This window comes from Patagioenas fasciata, chromosome 1 (genome assembly GCF_037038585.1).
Source record: "Patagioenas fasciata isolate bPatFas1 chromosome 1, bPatFas1.hap1, whole genome shotgun sequence".
Taxonomy (NCBI): domain Eukaryota; kingdom Metazoa; phylum Chordata; class Aves; order Columbiformes; family Columbidae; genus Patagioenas; species Patagioenas fasciata.
This window is the reverse complement of record NC_092520.1, coordinates 29,784,993-29,798,764: the sequence shown is the minus strand read 5'-3', so window position 1 is coordinate 29,798,764 and position 13,772 is coordinate 29,784,993. Positions and strand designations below refer to the sequence as shown.

At 46.8% G+C, this 13,772-nt stretch overlaps 1 protein-coding gene and 1 long non-coding RNA gene across 3 annotated transcripts in view; one reads left to right on the top strand and one right to left on the bottom strand.

The window, feature by feature from the left end:
* Positions 1–2,180: 2,180 nt before the first annotated feature.
* LOC139827288 (uncharacterized) lies at positions 2,181–8,377 on the bottom strand. Its single transcript, XR_011737765.1, has 3 exons — positions 8,102–8,377; positions 5,138–5,238; positions 2,181–2,647 (listed from the first exon to the last, which is right to left on the bottom strand). It is a non-coding gene; the product is annotated as an uncharacterized lncRNA (long non-coding RNA).
* Positions 8,378–8,513: 136 nt separating this feature from the next.
* The window catches only part of THSD1 (thrombospondin type 1 domain containing 1), a 28,199-nt gene continuing 22,940 nt past the window's right edge, over positions 8,514–13,772 (top strand). Inside the window, exon 1 of one of the 2 annotated variants that reach the window (XM_065862635.2) lies at positions 8,514–8,619. The gene's annotated coding sequence lies outside the window, so the exon portion shown is untranslated. Of the gene's footprint in view, positions 8,775–13,772 lie in introns of both variants that reach the window. The other variant, XM_065862626.2, reaches the window with a different exon arrangement.

Below are 13,772 nucleotides of genomic sequence, written 5' to 3'. Positions count from 1 at the left end.
GCACTCCTTTTGCAGAGAACAATAAAGGCAGCGCAGTTGCACAATAAATTTGCGTCTGTTGCTGGTATGGCATTTGTACTTTGGCTATTTGTTGATTCACTTCATGTAGGTAGAATTATTTTCAAATGTTGCCTAAATATAACAGTATTTGACATAGCATATGAGAAATGTGTCTTCTTTCAGCCAGACTCAGCAGTTGTGTGTGTGTGGCACAATTCCCTCGAGTCTCACTTCACATCGGATGGAGAATTTGAGGTGTGTCCTTAAATTGCAAAGATACTCTGGTTTGATTCACCCATTAAATGAGAATAGCAAAACTCCCACTGACTTCAAACTCAACCTTTGTTATGATTACCAAATGTTGACTAGTTAGCAGCTTGGCAAATGTGTGTGTTGGGTATGGCTGAGCTCTGAGAGCAAGAAGAGCTGAAAAGACATTCTGGAATAGATCAGAAAAATGTTTTGGTCCCTTCACTAGAAATACTGAACTAGGCACAACTGTTGCAAAGTGACTATTTCTGATCTTTCTGTGTTCTATTGTTTTTTCCACAGTGTTTTGGGAAAGCTCAAGATAAGGATAAATTTCTTTCCACTGGGACTTGAATCTATTTATAGGTTACAAGGCCAGAAGAGGGTATTATGTTATGACCATTTCACTTGACCTCTTGGGTAACAGAAGCTGTAGGACTTCCCTTAGTTAATTTGTGTTTGAAGCAGAACTTCTCTTTTAGGAACAACAAGAGATGACAGCTTCTGGGAAATCCCACCACAGCTCTTGGCAAATTATTCCAATGACCATTACCCATTGTAAAAATGTTTTCAGTGTACATAATGGGAGTTTGTTTAGCTTCAGCTTCTAGCCACTGGACATTTTATTTAATAAATCTTCTATTAAAGATGAGTTCCCTACATGCCAGGTGTCCTGAAATGTAACTTTTCTTAAACAGATGTGGAGTCCTTCTTTCCATTACATTGTCCTGTTTTCTGCTCTTCCCAAGGTTTTCCATAGTCACCTAATAGCCACCTTAAATGGTGAACTCCATCACTGGACCAACTAAAGCTATTGCAACAGTGCTAACTGCAGACATAGTTTCCCTTTTTTTTAGACTCCCATCCATCCCATGCATGCCCACAGTCCTGCACATGCATTTGAACCTGTGTCCGTGCTCAGTTCACTCCCCATCCACAGAGCTCAGCTGTGAACACGACTTAGACATCTCCTGGACTCTCATTCCCATGGGCATTTTAAGAAAGAGGGAAAGTGGGTTTTGAGGGTGGTCTCCTGTAGAACCGCACTGTGCTAAGTGCACTGCAGCCTGGTTTCCCCATGGATGTCCCAAGCTTGACCTTTCCTAAGCACAGTATAAAAACTATGAGCCTGAACCAAGTGGGGTTATTCACCAACAGTGTAGATGGAAAGGCTTAGGGCTTCCCATGATCAAGCTGTCCTGCAACTTTCCTGCAGATCTGCTTTCTCACGGCTTGTCCTTCGTGCCATGGTGGTGTGATTTTTGCAGAGTGACAGATTAATTTCCCTTTATCATCTCTCCATTTAATAAGATATCAATGCTAACTACTCTCTCCTCAGTTTTCCCAAGGGTTTTGTGTTTCCTCATAGCGATTTGACTGAAGTCATGTTTCTTGCGTTTGGTCATAATACTTTTAGGTGGGATAGTGGCAAAAGACTTGTAAAAGTAAAGTGACATCTTTGCTCAAAACCTGCAGGCACTGCATAAGCTAACTGATGTGACAGTGGGAGCTCAAGATTAGCAAACGACTTAGTATGATCCCCAGATCTTTGTAAAGTAATGAATACCCCAGAGGGAGCTGCACGCCCTATAAAGCATGTCCTACAGTCTTTGCTCCTAGATATCTAAATTTGTGGAAGCTATATTAAAATATGTATTGTCTGCTAACGCTCAGTTTACTCAGAGAATGCTCAGTGGTAGTGACCTGCCTTCAGGACTAATCATTCTCCTAATTTGAGTGTTACATGAAAACGTGAGCACTGAGGACATTACATCCTCTTTTAGGCCTCTGATAAAAATTCTAAATTGCTAAAGCCTAATCCATGCTTATTTTTTTAGGTAAATATGTCCTGCACGAAGATGACACATAAAAATGAAATTCTGAGACCAATTAGTCAACATTTAATCCTTTTAATGCATGCTGTGCTCATTCTGCAGATATGTCCTTGTTGCAAATGTCAGGGGTTACTAACCCAAATGTTCCATGGAAACATAAAGCATTATAACATCATAACATTGCTACCTTTACCTAAAACACATTTTCCACCAGCCTTTGTCAAGTGGCATTGGTGATGGTACTGTCCCTTTTTATTCTCAGCTTTGCCATCCCTGTGTCTGGAACCAGAGCAGAGCCGACAGGTCTGTAGCAGCCTGGGCTGCCCTCACTTCACAAACCAACGGAACCACTAATACCCTGCGTGTGAGCATTCGTCCAGGGGTCTGAAACCTCCACACCACACTAACAGATTGGAAAATCAGTGTTACAAGTTGTTGGATGCAAGTTTATCCAGAGCTGCAGATTTCAGGTTGTTTAACTGGAGCTGCTCTTCTTCTGCATTCTCAGGCTTGCATTGGAACAGGAAGTATTTTGTTGCCATCCTGGAATATGGTTCTATCATCTGTTTTCCATGCCAAAACAGAACAGAAATATTTATTGAACATCTGTGTTTCTTTTGCATTCCAAATGACAAGTCAAATTTTTCACATAGCAGTAGATCAGTAAAATAGGTACCATTCTTTTGTTTCAAATATATGTTAAAATCAGCAAAATCTTTATCACTCAATACTGCTGGCTGCAGCTCTCATCTTCTTTTAAGTTCTTTAACAGTTTCATATTTCTGATTTCTACCAATTCCTGACAATTTAACCTTTTTTCTACTTACTTTTATTAATTCAAATGCCTTCTGTAGTTAAACTATTAGTATTCTTGTCAGTCCTCCGGTCTAGACTGTAGGGTTTTTTCAGGCGGTGCAATCTTTCTTTTATTTTTTTTGATAGCTTGAGAAACTTTCTTAAACAGTGCCAAGGCATCATTTCCAATAGGATACATTTCAGTTTCTCCATTTTTCCAGCTTTCTGAAGTTTCCCCCTACACCACCAAATATTTACATGACTGTTTTGGCCCTTACCTTGTTCATCCGCAACAGATGACTAGCTTGGATCCCAGCCAGCACTACTTTGGGGGTTTCACAATTAAATCTTCTTTGCAAGTGTAGATGAGGGCATAGAGATATTTCTCTTGCTTGCACGCTTCTCCTCCTGAGCCAGGATATTATTATCGCTCCCGTTAGGAAGCTTGAGGTCATTTTAATATCAGCAAGAGGAGACTTTCAGCATATTTCGAACAGATAGAAATCACAAACAATGTCACATCTCTCCCCGCTATGCAGAGCAGAGAGGGAATTCAGTAGCCAGCCATCCTGCTTTCACACCTGGTGGTCTGTGGTCAATATGTGCTACTACACGATCTTGGTCTTATGCCAACAGAAAAAAAAGACATTTTCTTCCCAACCCAACTGTGCTGGCAGGAGAGAGAGCCACAAACCAACACACCACCTTATGCCCACTGGAAACCACCAACACAGCCAATCTGGTGATGGTGCCCTTCATACAAATGCCCTTAATTTTGCTGGGTAAAATCAGGCAGATTGTTTTCAGCTCGTGGCTGGAGTCGACGTGGCTGCTCTGGCCTGGCTAAGCCGGCAGCAGCTGCCCATGGCCTCTGACGCCACCCGTCACTACATGTGCAAGTGTTTTCTGCACAGCTGTCAGCAGCTGGAAAACAGATGATCCTGTTTTTACACGCCAGGGTGCTTTTCCCTGCCTGACCTTCCCGTCACGGCTGCCTTTCACGTTTCAGCCACCTCGGCCCTGTGCTCAGGTGGGACCTGCCTGCACAGTCCCCGCTTGTTTATCACACCGGCAGCTGGTGCTACAGATCAGCAATTAAAGGTCACTCTCTCTTTGTATCCGTTGATGTCTAAATTCATTTTGTTCTCAACATGATGGTTATGGGCTAAATGAGTATTCATCTGCTCCCTCTTTCTCCTGTTCCTTCTGTTATTAGTGTTTCACTCTCCAGGGAAACCAACTTCAATGGCAAGGAACCCGGCATTTCATCCGCCGTTAGCCAGATGCCTCAGAGACCAGCTCCGCTCAAGTATTTTAATGAAAAATATGTTCCTGGTGAAATTTGGACGGCACATTAACAAAGACAGATCTTAGTCCTCAGCATCACAGCAGGTGTGTTATGTGTGAACATAATCCAGTGTGCTTCAAAGGGTTTAATAATGTAGGCTGTGTATTTATCCTGTGCTCATCCTCTCGTTACCTGGGGTCTTTACAATTTCTGTCTTGTAATCATAAGGGATGACTTGTGGTTTTTAAACATTATTTTTTGGACTCTGTCCCCTCTTGGATGTTGACACAAAGGTGAAATGGGTCTTAAAGAAGGCATGAAGGGGGAGTGCAATGACCTGAACTACAGTCTTGGTTCTGTTTCTGGCTTTGCAATTTAAGTACAATCTCAGTGAATCACTACTCTGGCAGAAAAAAAGAAGACAAAGCCTTTTTCATCAGGAGTGGGAAACAAAAAGACCAAAGATCATTCCTAACTCATAAAATACTCTAAGACCATCAGATCAAAGGCACTATAATAAGTGCAAAATACTGTGATGTGAGTAAAACATCTTTCCACATTTCAGACTCTTTCCTGCTGTGTGGATTTCTTTACTTTCTCCTCTGTATTAGAATGGAGGAACGACATTATTTTCTTACTGATTAAATTTTTAAGAAGTTGTGGTCAGAGAGGAAAAAAGCCTGGCAAACCACTCACTGATACAAGATTTTTCAGATGTTAAATGTAGGCAGCGAGACTGGAGTTTCAGCCCCAGGACTTCACCAGATGTTTCTAAGCAGGGAGCCATTCGCCACATGCTTCCTCACCTCTGAACTTCGTAATCTCCTCACAGTATTATTTTCTTGATTACCACGCAAGATTTATTACCTGTTTCACTCAAACCAAACCCAGTGCCATGACACCTCCAGTTGATTGTGTCAGCCGATACCTTATGTGATCAAGGTGAAAGGAGCTTCTGGCATGGTTGTACCTGTGTGCCTTTGCATCTCCACAGAAGCACTGCCTGGAGCCGAGTCCTTGCTGCCCGACGGGTCACACAGACCAGGACCAGGCATGGGAAACTCCTCGGCACTGAAATCAGTCATAGAATCATTTTGGTTGGCAGAGACCCTCAGGATCATGGAGTCCAACCATAATCTAACTCTAGCACTAAACCATGCCCCTAAGAACCTAAAGGCCTTTCAAACACCTCCAGGCATGGTGACTCCACCACTTCCCTGGGCAGCCTGTTCCAATGCCTGACAACTCTTTCTGTGGAGAAGTTTTTTCTAATATCAAATCTAAACCTCCCCTGGTACAACTTGAGGCCATTTCCTCTTGTCCTATCACTTGCTACCTGGGAGAAGAGACCAACACCCTCCATGCTACAACCTCCTTTCAGGTAGTTGGAGACAGTGATCAGGTCTCCCCTCCGCCTCCTTTTCTCCAGGTTGAACAGCCCCAGTTCCCTCAGCTGCTCCTCATCAGACTTGTGCTCCAGGCCCCTCACCAGCTTTGTTGCCCTTCTCTGCACTCTCTCCAGCACCTCAATGTCCTTCTTATGATGAGGGGCCCAAAACTGAACACAGGATTCAAGGGGGGGCCTCACCAGTGCCGAGTACAGTGGCACAATCACTTCTCTAGTCCTGCTGACCACACTGTTCAGAAAGGGTTGAGCCACCATGAGACATGGAACAGATCATGTGGCTCCAAGTGTCTGATGGTGAAATGCAGTGACCTTCACTAACTACAGTGGACACACACACACATATATGAATCCCTCCTCCAACCAAACATCAAACAAAATCTTACAGACACCAAAAAGCCAGCAGTTAAGAAAAAAACAAAACCAAAACCAAAACGTGTACACCGATATTAAAACGAAACAGGAGAATATTACAAATTTGGATTGTTCAAATTAAAATGTTAAAAAACAGCCTGGAAAATCTTTACGATACATGAATACTCCACTCTTTGCTGTCCAGAATACAGTCCGAGTGCCTCAGCAAGCGTTTATCTTGCTTTCCTGGAGGTTTTTGACAGCACTCCAGATGGCAGCGTGCCTGTGAAGCGTTGGCCACTGCAGACCCCAACGAGCATATGGAAAAGTGCTTTAGTGCAGGTTGATCAGAGCTGAGTCAAAGTGCGAAGGCAGAAGATAATGGGGGACTAGGGTGGGCAGCAGCCCTCATCACCTGCTGGGGCTCAACATTCATGTGGGGCAGGGATACTTGTGTTGTGTGGAAGTTGCATTTTCTTGGTCATATAGATGATAAAAGCTAACTAGGAGCAGCATTTCGCTTTGATTTTGGGCACCAAAAGTTGACAATTACTTCCTCTTGGGCCTTTATGTCATGTCCACACATATTGTAGATGAATTAAGGAAAGCAGGAAGATTCATTAAATGTAACACTGGCCGATTTAAATGCCCCTTGAAATCCTTCTGTAGTTTTGTGGGTTGTGTGGGTATCCATTGATCTGTATTTAAATTACAGATTCCACGTCAGGGAAATAAATTTAATCATGCTTTCAGATAAATGGATGAGCATAAAAACAGATGGAAAGTTTTGGTTTCTTTTTAAAGGAGTCTCTCTGCAAGAGGATAGTTTTATCCCTGTCACAATAGTCCCTGAATATTATCCATCAAGACTAGACACAACAAATACCGACACATGCATGACCTTTGGCTGCAGATGGGCACCTTAAGGAGCTGGTGCTTCTCTTCGCCATTGATGAGGCTGTTTAATGTCGTGTGTTAACCACTGCAAGCTGACTCTGCAAAGTGGCCTCTGGTCTGCCCGCTGCTCTCTTCATGAGATGACGACCAACTCCTGGCTCCAAGCTTGTGAATGGATGGATGGCTTCACCAACACCCAGCAGGAAAGGACTGGCAACCAGTCACTAGCTGGATTCCACAGAGATCCATCTTAGGGCCAGCACTCTTCAATGTCTTGTAAATTACTTAGACTCAGGACTTGAGGTTTTGCTTAGTAAGTTTGCTGATGACACAAAATTGGGGGGAACTGTCCACACTCTCAGGGGCAGAGAGGCCCTGCAGAGGGATCTGGACAAACTGGAGAACTGGGCAACCACCAACCACATGAATTTCAACAAGGGTAAGTGCTGGATTTTGCACCTAGGACATGGTGACCCTGGCTGTACATACAGACTGGGGGACAATATGTTGGAAAGCACCTCTGCAGAGAGGGATCTGGGGGTTCTGGTTGACAGCAAGCTGGACATGAGGCAACAGTGTGTCCTGGCAGCCAAGAGGGCAACCGTGTCCTGGGTGCATCCAGCACAGCATTGCCAGCCGGGCAGGGAGGTGATTGTCCTGCTCTGCTCCGCACTGGTGCGGCCTCACCTGGAGCACTGTGTGCAGTTCTGGGCAACACAGGATAAAAAAGATATAAAGCTACTCGAGAGTGTCCAGAAGAGGCTATGAAGTTGGTGAAGGGTTTGGGGAGGAAGTCGTATGAGGAGCAGCTAAAGTCACTTGGTTTGTTCAGCCCGGAGGAGACTGAAATGAGACCTCATGCTGGTTACAGCTTCCTCAGAAGGGGAGGAGGAGAGGCAGGCGCTGATCTCTTCTCTTTAGTGACCAGTGACAGAACCCAAGGGAATGGCAGGAAGATGTGCCAGGGGAGGTTCAGGTTGGATATTAGGAAAAGGTTCTTCCCCCAGAGGATGGTGGAGCACTGGAACAGGCTCCCCAGGGAGGTGTCACGGCCCCAAGCCTGACAGTGATCAAGAAGAGACTGGACAACACCCTCAGACACATGGTGTGAACTGTGGGGTTGTCCTGTGCAGGGACAGGAGTTGGATTTGATGATCCTTGTGGGTCCCTTCCAACTCGGGACATTCTATGATTCTATGACTGATTTGCAGTGAGGACACGCTACTGACCACAAAGGAAGCCTGCAGAGACATGCGAGAGGTGGAGACAGCCACACACCTGTGGAGAAACAGCAGCCTGGGCAGGTCTGAAGGTCTGACCTGCCTCCCCAGCATCACCTTGACTCTCACCACGGCTCTCCAGCTTCTTCATGACCGAAGAGAAGACCACGACGACCGTTCGGCCCGGCGCCGCACAACCTGCACCGCGAGAGAACTGCTGAACGCCGGGCTACAGCAGAGCCCTCTCTGGAACTGGGTGGCGGCTGAGCCCGGGACGCACACGGCGAAGGATCCCGGCGCGTCCGTCCCTCAGCGGGCTGCCGCGGCGCGTCCCTCCCGGAGGCCCCTGTCCCACAGGGGCCGCCACACCCCGGCGGCGGGCGGGAAGGAGGGCGTGTGCGGGCGGCGCAGCCCCAGCGGGGCAGGGCTGGGCAGGGCAGCGCTTCGCCTCGCCGCGCCTCGCCGCCAGGGGCGCGGGCTCCCCTCGCACGGCGCCCGCCGCCGCCCCGCGCCCCGCTGACAGCCGCCCTGACAGCCGCGCCGCGCCGCCATTCAACCCTCCCCCCGCCGCCGGAGGTGAGTGAGCACCCGCCCGCCGAGGGGCAGCCCCGGCGGCGCTTCCTCCGCAGGAACGATCGCGCTTCAGCCCCGTCTCTGTGCGCCCGTCCCGCCGGCGGCGCCGGTGCGGCGGCCGCTCCGCCCGCCAAGAGCAGAAGGCAGCAGCGTGGAAGGTGAGCGCGGGCGGGCGGAGGGAGAACCGCGGCCCCTTCTCCGCGACCCGGCCGGAGCTTCCCCCAACGGCGGGGCGGGCGCGGGGGACCCCGGGCGTCGACCAGGCACCGTCCGCGGGGCGCGGGTGGGTTACTCCGGAGCGGCGGTGCCTCGCCTCGCCGCGGAGGACGAGGGGCTGGAGCCGTGGAGGAGCCCCGGGCTGCGCCGGGCAGCCCCGGGCAGCCTCAGGGTGGGTGGCGCGGACCGCAACCGGCACAGGCTGCGGACAGCCCGCAGGTCGCTTATGAGAAGCGCTGACAGGACCGTGGTGTGTTTGCCGTAACGCTTGGTTATTCCGGTTTATAAAACTGCCCGTGTGACTTCAGGTTGTGCCTGCTCTCCGCCTGGATTTTCCCTGCGATCGCCTCTCTCCCCGAGGCCGGGACCGTCCCGCCCGGAGCGCGGTGTTTCGGCGCTCCCGAAGCGCAGGTAGCGCTGGCACAGTAACTGCTGCGTTTCTGTCACTCCGAGTCTTTGATTAGTAGGATTAATTTTAGCGTTTTTCAGTGTGTTTTGTGATTTCTACTTGGTATCAGTCGCTAGACCAGACAAAATCACATAACTATACAACAAAATCAGTGTAAAGCGTAGGAGACAGCTTGCCAGCTCTCTTTTTAATAGTGACACTTCATGATACCTCAGACTTGCTTCCAGACATATTTCTAATTATTTCAACTGTGCAATATATATTCCCCATACTATGATCTTTAAGATAAGCTCCATTAAAGGGGGAATTCCAGAAACAGTGAACAATGTAATATATATTTTTTAATCTAGAGGGGAGAGAAAAGAATGGATCACTGCATTCCATCCCTTATGCCATAAGGGGTGATCTAATGTATTTAATTCTTTGCATTCATTATTTATTATTGCTTGGACACCTTCCCAAATCTCCTTAGGCTTAATAAACTTATTTCCACTGCACATTTTCCAAAGTAAATCTCATCTATATATTCAGTCTACTGTAGTCCTTAGGTTTCAAAGAAGGAATGTTGCTGGCCAGCTAGCTCTTGCATTGCTGAGCTGATACAGAAGGAGCTGAGAAATCCCAGAATTTTCTGTGATCAGACCCCAAATGTTGATGAAAATAAGCTTTACCAGCTAATTATCTTTTTTTTTTTTTTTTTCCTTGCACACAGGGAATCTGGTGCTGTCAGTGTAAGCCTCGTGAATTTAGATGCATAATTTTAATAAAGCCATTATCTGATAACAATGTAAAATTGTCTGATGTGTAAATAAGAATGAGAGATGCCTTTGAGGATGTCAGCTCTAGCCCCCTGCTGTGGCAGACATCACATATATACTTCCCTTACTAAACTCAATATCTTCTGAGAAGTGGCATATTTTTAGCCCTGACCACTCTGACTGGTCAGCAGTGATTAGATTTTGATAAAATGTGATGCACACCTGAGGTACTCCCTCTTTAATGTCAAAGGGGGAGGATTATATGGGAAGTTCTGAAATTCCCAGCAGGTGGTAACACTTCAATAGCTGCCTGATCTCACATTGCAATAAGCAAATGCTGGTTGAAAATAATTAATCTGTTTCCTGCGATACGGAGAAAAGATCTTAAATTTGCAGAAATGTTGCAGATACACATTTCTTTTTGTTGTTTGTGCTGTTTGGCACCCCTCATGTGAAATATAGGGAGGATTTAGGGACTTGGAGGCTTTTGCATCTCTAGCCTATTTTACTGCCTGTCATGCATAACCAGAATTGTGCAAAATTTGGGTTGCAGGTATGACTGAAAAATGTTCACTAATGGACAGCTATTAAGGAAACTGGTTTTCATCCAGGATTTTTTTTTTCTTTACGTTCTGCCAAAATTTTACTTGTTTTAAATTTGCATAGATAACGTTATTTTTCTGACAGCATCACTCCTGACCCTGGCAGGTTCCCTGGGTCCATTGGGGTGGCTGGGTTACGTGCCGCTGCTCAGGGTAGTGCTTGGGCGAGGAAGGAGGCTGGCTCCAAGAGGATCAGTCCTTAATCTTATCCCCCCTCCTAACTTACTCCTTCCCTGAGCCCTTCTCCCACTCCGGTCTCATGTGCTCCTCGGGTCATTGGGCTGGGTACCGTGGCTGGGTCCACCTTTGCCCAGAGCTGTGGGGGCTGGGGGACAAGGAGGGAGCAGGGCTGAGCCTGGGGGAGAGATGAGCAAGGTCTGGCTCCTTCCTGGCTGCTGAAGGAAGATGGAGCTGGGCCATGGGAGGGCTCTGCTCCCACAGGGGATTTGCAAAAGAGGACTGAAGGTACCCGTGGCTGGGCCAAAATATGGGATCCATCGGTGGCACTCCCCTTTGTGTGAATGAGGCTCCAGAGCACAGAGGTTTCAAGCGCCGTGAGTTTGTGGTCTCCTTAAACTCAGTGCTTCACCGCGCACCGGCTGATTAATTCCAGATAGCCCTTTCTTAACTGCAGGGCTCGCTTGCCTCTCATCTCCCTTTTGAAGGGGGAGTAGCTGCTGAATGCTGCACTCTTGCAGCCGATGAAGCTGTCAACTGGTTAGCAGTGCTAAATCAGCAGGTGACAGCACTCGGAGGAGGTGGCTGGTTTGTGAAATGTCGTGTCTGCTCTGTGGCCTTGGATGCTGCTGCAAAAAGTACTGGGAGTCATAAATCCAGTTGGCTTGTGGTATGTTATTGGTTTGGGTGGATTTGTTTGTTTTTCTTTGTAAAACTGAAATGATGACAAAATACTTTGTGATTTTAATGACGTAGAGAAATAGGGACATTACTTGGATACATGGAGATACATAGCTCTAATAGTGTATATATAATCTGTTCTGTTACTTACTAGCAAAAAATCTTGTAAATAAAATTGTAAATTGCATCTTTGGATCTTGCACAGTTCTTGACACTGTAGTAGAGCCTGTAAGCCTTGCAGCTCGTGGTGGATTTGCTCTCATAATACTGTACCAGACAGTGAGGTACTATTTCCAGTGGAGAGCTATGACACAGGAAAGCTAAGTGATGTGACCAAGATTGCACAGGAAATCTGTTGCAGAGCAGGGACTTGAAGTTTTCCTGTGTCTTTTGCATTACACATACACATCTCGGTCTTCATTTCCAAAGACGTTTATGGCTTATCCCCTCATCTGTCATTTCCAATTCCCTTTGGAGAGGAAGTCTTCCACTTCCAGTCAGCCCATTACACCGTCTCTTGGAAGAAGAAAGCATCTTTTTATGTTGCTGTGCTTCTGCTGCGTCTCACATAATAGAGCCTCAGTCCGTGCTTGTCCATGAGAGCAATAAATTAAAAAAGCCAATTATTCAGAGTGTGATAGCCTTCTCCATTCGATCATTTTTCATCTCATTAAGTTAATGAACTTGAGGTAGAAGATCTGAATAGAGGAGAAACCATTTAAGACATTCTGTCTGCCTTGCAAAGCGAAGTTTTATGTGAACATGAAAAGTGGAAAAATAATAGACTGGGGGACAGGAGGGAAAGATGTGGATATTTTTGAAGAAGATCTAAAAGTGAAATCTAGAAAGAAGTTAGCTTAGGGATGACTAAGAGAAGAGGGGAGAAGTCTGAACCAGGCTTAGACATCAACGTAAGGCCTGTCCAAAACTGAGACAAGGTGAATGGAAGGAAAACTGAAGGAGGGGAGAGAAATAAACCTGTGGGGAAAGAGAGAAGGAACAGGGCAATACTACACCAGAAATGGGCTGGCAGTTCTTGCATTCAAAGTTGCCGTTAGAATTGAGCTAGCAAAGGTGCAAAAACTCAGGGAGGCTTCCTGGAGAGACTTTAATTGGAGTTTTGTCAGAGGCAGGGCTGTGTTGCAGCGGGAGCCTGAGATGGCTGCAGGTGAGGCAGCAGGGCTCCCCCCCAGTGCAGGGACGGCAGGGGGTGAAGCAGCCCGAGGCAAAGCTTCCAGAGGTACCTGATCTCACTAACTGGAAGTTAGTTTTGGTGCTGTTTCAAATACTCCATTTCTAACCTGGGTGTTGCCCCTGCTGCACGCCAGAGTCTTTTCCCAAGTGAGCCACGATAACAGAGGGAAGGAGGTTTTGGTCTGACGAATGGTTGGCATTACCGAAACACCCAAGGGCTCTGGGCTGTTAGAAAGAGACCCTGTCTTGAGAGGTCTGTATTATATATACAGCGTGCAAGACATGGGGTGAGAAAGAGGGGAGCAGATTAATGCTGCTGTTTGCTGATGCCATGTGCCAGTGCCCTGTCTCATGAACCTTTTGCCTGCATCAGACTAACACACGCAAATTAAGATGCAAAGTGACTGTCTTGATTGAAAGTGTTCTCCACTGCAGGTGTTCTTCTTCTTTTTTTTTTTTTCCCCTGAGGATTTATTCTCCCTTCCGCAGCTTCGATTCCCTTCTGCTGTGTGCCACTTATTAGACTGAGATTAGGATTACTTGAATTTCACCTGTCCGTGTGTGACTCCGAAAGAAGTAGTTGCAAAAGCCATTTGAAAAATACCCAAGTAGGAAAGCTAGAAATGGAAAGGATCCGGCACAATCATGGCTGTGGCCCACAAGGCATTTGTTCCCTTTTTTATTCCAGAGCAGTTTACAGCAGCGCTGCGTAACTTCTGCTGCTTTCCTTGAGCAGTTATGCTAGAGGCGGATGCATCTATCACATTTTATTTTAATTTTTTGGATTGAAACCTGCCTTTTCTGCCTTGGACCACTTTGTTTTGATTACCCGATAATGATCAGTAATGACACATGAAAAGAACGGTGTCCCAGATGCAATGCTGTGCCTGCTGCCGGTAGCGGGGGGCAGCCATGGGCCGGCCGGCTGGATGTCCCTGCGAGCTGCCCGCGCCTGTCTTGAGGCTTAAGGTTTGTCTTCCTGTAATTTACAGCATATCAAGTGAAATTGTGGGTGGTGGCGGTATCACTGTCCCTATCTAATTCTTCCTGGAGCCTTGTCAAGTTCGTGGGCCGGATGATGATTATTCCCTTCAGATACGCACAGTTATTATTGTAATG